Source organism: Corapipo altera, unplaced genomic scaffold, assembly GCF_003945725.1.
Source record: "Corapipo altera isolate COAL_440 unplaced genomic scaffold, ASM394572v1 64, whole genome shotgun sequence".
Lineage (NCBI taxonomy): Eukaryota > Metazoa > Chordata > Aves > Passeriformes > Pipridae > Corapipo > Corapipo altera.
This window is the reverse complement of record NW_020884893.1, coordinates 9467789-9471944: the sequence shown is the minus strand read 5'-3', so window position 1 is coordinate 9471944 and position 4156 is coordinate 9467789. Positions and strand designations below refer to the sequence as shown.

The following is a 4156-nucleotide window of genomic DNA, read 5'->3' as shown; positions in this document are numbered from 1 at the left end:
CAATCCTGCGTTACCTGGAGGAGCCCAAGGCTCCGGACCCACCCCTCCTGCAGGAACACCTCATCAGGACTGTGGCAGGGTCTGGAAACACCAGCACTGGGTCCCAGCCACTGCGGCCACTCTCTGTTCTACCTGTGCCAGGTGCCTGCCAGGATCCTCTCCTGCCCTGCCCCATTTCCACTTGAGTCTCCAGAGCCCAGGCTTTGCTTGTGTTTGAAAAGCCACAAACTGCATCCATCCACTCCAGGGGCCAGTTACAGACCTCGTGACCCAAGGAGGGATGGAGAATCGGGATTGAGTGTGCCAAGCAGCAGACACCAACCCTCTCTTGATTAACCTGTGATTATTGCTAATGAGGGAAACGAACAGCAACCCCGGACTGACCAGATCCCTCCTCCCACACAGGTCTAACTATGCAGGTTTGGACCCTGCAGGTATTCCTGGTGGAGAAGAAGAATCAACCTTCCAGCTGCTCCTTTCCTCACTGCTAAAATTTACCTGGACAAGGTTTCTCAAAAAAAGCTGGTAACTTTTGGAACAGAATCACTCAAAACCCACTTCTGCTTAAGCCAAGCAGTGGGGGAGAAAGAAATGCCCCATCCTCTCTCCCCACTCCCTTTGCCCCTCTGAGACCTGGGTGACCCTGCTGCCAGGGTGGCAGGCATGGAATCAGCATGGAAATCAACCCCAGAAGAGCTCTGGACAGTGGTTCACAGGTTATGAAAAACCACTTGAGGGACAAGAGGAGCACCTGCAGCCAGGTGGGAGCCCCTTCAAAATAATACAAGCCCAACCACGAGCTGCTCTTAGCACTGCAGCTCAGAGTGTGTTTTTAAACAGCCACTTTCAGGGGAGCAGGAGCAATCCCCAGCTGTGCCCATGCCATGGGAGCAGGATGACAACCCCAATAGACCTACCTGTGCCCCGTCCCGCCGAGCACCCACTTCGCCAAGTCAGGACAGGTCGTGGGTGATGGGTGTCCCTCCACGGGCGTCAGGCTGAGCCAGTCATCAGTGGCAGTGGCAAGGCCACACTGGCGAGTGGCCCCACGGTGCTGCCCGGGTTGCCAACCGGACTCGCCGTCCGCTGGCTCCCACCCCGCTTTTATGGCCACGGAGTCTCCTCCTGCGGCGGGGCCCGGCTGTGCGCGGCGGCAGAGCCAATCGGGGCGAGGGAAGCTGTGAATAATCAGCCCCGCAGCATCCCCGCCACCTCCCGAGCTCCCTCGCCCGCACCGCCGAGGCCTCCCCGCAGCCACCCGGCCGCCCTTGGGGCCGGGGTGCACGTCCCACCGCGGCGGCTGCATCACTCGGGGACCTCCGTCGGGGCCAGCGTTTGGTCCTCGGGGCCGAAACGCGTGCCCTGAACAAGGGAGGCGGCTGGGGACCGGGATGGGGTCCATCTTCTCCCACAGCTGTGTGCCAGACGAGTTTGGCTGCTGGGGGTGTGAATCCCCTTGGCCACCAAATTCAAATCCTGCCCAAGAAGGATGAGAAACTGAAGCCCTGACCTCCTCCTACCCCACTCCCCAGGCTGGGAAGAGGCACTGTTCCATGGAGATGCCAGGGAGAGGAGTGAACCCATTCAAAGCTGCTGGAAAGGGAGAGATGCCCTGGGAAAAGCTGGATGCCTCCAACCCACCCAGCCTGGCTGCTGTTGGGCAAAAAAACCCTCACATGGAAACCTCCCATCTCCACAAAATCAAGGCTCAGACCCCACTGAGCTTCCCCCCAAGTCCACATCCCCCACACCCCTCCTCATGGGAGCAAATCCAGAGATGAACTGAAGGGGCAGGGGGAGCTGTGTGGGGCGACAGAGACACCCCCACTTTCCCTGCTCAGCCCTGATTCCTGTTCTCTCACATTTCCAAGCCTGATTTGGTGGTGAGGGAGGGCAACACTGGGCAATGACAGTCACACCCCGAGCCCGTGCACCACTGTCCCACTGCACCATGTCACAACAGAGGTGTGGGATGGGGGTCCATGGCACAGACCCTGTGAGGCCAGGCCAGTCTGCCCCGGCCCCACAGCCCAGTGGGTGCAGACACGTCCCCTGTGCCGCCGGCAGCGCAGCCCATCCTCTTGCCTTGAAGATGGAGCTATTTTTATCGGAGCTCAAGAGGGATGTTTCCCAGCAACCTGCTGTTCTCCCAGCTCGAACACCAGCTGCTGGACCTGGTGCCCCTTGCTCAGCTCTCCCAGCACTGGTGAGGGACGTGGAGGCAATTGGCACAGCCAGGACCCAGCAGCCACAGCAGCCTGGGCCCGTGGTCCTCCATCCCCGAGGCTGGTGGTCACCTCCACTAGCACCCATGTTTGCTCCCCAAAAGCAGATGGGACTCCACAGCTTTTGTTTGGAGGTGAATTTTAACTCATCCAGGCTGGGGCTGTGCCTGCACAGTGGGACCAAGGGAGCAGTGCATGGGGTGGGGGGCAAGGGCAGAGCATCCTGCATCCCCTCCAGGGCCAACAGAGGAACCCACCCCTGGTGCTACAGTGAGGGGGAATGGAGCTAAGGCCCCGTGGAGCACACAAGCAGAGAGCAGCCACGCCCCCCCCCTCACTGTGTTGGGTTGTGCTGGTCTGTGCAGGCACAGAACAAAGCTGAGAACAAAACACAGCTGCAAACCACCACTGACAACTTGGGCGAGGGGCTGTGGGCAGCCCCCTGGCAGTTTAATCCTTGCTGCTGGGGACTGGCTGTCCTGCAGGCACTGCAAATGTGGTGCAGAGGACCATTTCTGCACCAAATCCATTATTTATATATATATTTATGTATGCATCCAGCAGCCTGGGGTGCAGCCACCTCCCCGTGCAGGGTAGTTGCACTGGAGGGAGATGTGTTCCTAGGGATGGAGTAAACCCCACGGACACAGAGGGAAAAGTCGTTTGGAATAAGGTTCCTTCTCTTTGCTCCAAGTGGGAAGTCGAGTTACTCCTGTCCCCAGAGCAAAGTGCCACAGGTGTGCTGAGCTGGGTGAGAGGGTCCAGGCAGGCGTGGGGGGTGACAGGGTCCCCCAGGAGAGAAGCTGGGATCCAGCCCACCCACCAGCAACTCTATTTGATATTCATCTGTCTCTTCCTAATGGGAAAGTGTCTCTGAGTCACACTGACATTTCCCTGGGACAATGGTAATTAAGCACCTGGGTAAGAGGAATGTGCGGTAATAGAAAAGTTAACTTTTCTTAACTACATGAGTGAAAGGCGGGTTCGGCGAGGAGGGGGCCGAGCATACCAGGCACTCGCGGAAGAAGGTGGGAGTTTAATGGCAGCTCACGTCACATGGCGCTGCCACTCTCCCCCTGCGCCCCCAGTATCCCCCCGGGGACCCTGCCCCGAACCAGGCAGGGCACTCGGCTCCTCATCCCGGGATGGGGTAAATCGTCCCTGCAGGTTGGGACAAGCTCTGCCGTCCGCCGGGGCTGTCCCCGAGCAGCGGGACCGTGACCCAGCGCTGCCGACGGGACTGGCAGTGGATCCTCCAGCACGGTCAGCTTTATCCCATTCAGCGGGGCAGGGCTTTTCCAGAAACTCCTAAAACATTCACACTCCTGCCTGGCCCTGCAGGAGATGCATTTTGAGGAACACTGGGAGAAATGCGGGATGAGCTTCTGCTCCAAACCTCCCGCGGGAGCTGCACCATCTCCCACCGCCCGTGACAGCACCGGAGCGAACCCCCGGCGACTGCACCGGCAAAGAGGGGACCGGAGCAGGGAGCGGGCACGCAGTGACCTCCCTGCGTGGGCAGGAGGCACAAGGGCCACTCGACGGCGGTGCGAGAAGCGGCGCCCACGCGAACGCGGCGAGTCACGGCGCTGCCGAGCGGCGACCGCAGCCCCCCCCCCCGGGGAGGGGAAGTGGCTCCATTTAAAAGCAAATTGAGGTCAAACCACTCGCAGGAGCTGCAGCCGCCGTGTCACCGCGGGGCAGCCCCGCGCTGAAGCCACCGGTGGCTCCGGGGGTCGCCGTCCCCTCCCCGCGGGGACCGGCGTGACGCAGCCCGGAGCTGCCGGGGCTGCGTGATGGCAGCGGCACATGGCTCAGCAGCGAGGCGAGAAATCAGGGAATTTCGAGAGCTCCTCCGTGAACAGGCTCTGCAGACGATCTCCTTGACCGGTGCCAGTGGCACCGCGCGGGGGGGAGGAGAACGCGGTTGG

At 60.6% G+C, this 4156-nt stretch overlaps 1 protein-coding gene across 1 annotated transcript in view; it reads right to left on the bottom strand.

The window, feature by feature from the left end:
- Positions 1-1083, bottom strand: part of PDYN (prodynorphin) — a 4641-nt gene extending 3558 nt beyond the window's left edge. Inside the window, exon 1 of the mRNA XM_027646256.1 lies at positions 918-1083. The gene's annotated coding sequence lies outside the window, so the exon portion shown is untranslated. The remainder of the gene's footprint in view (positions 1-917) is intronic.
- Between the last annotated feature and the right edge of the window lie 3073 nt (positions 1084-4156).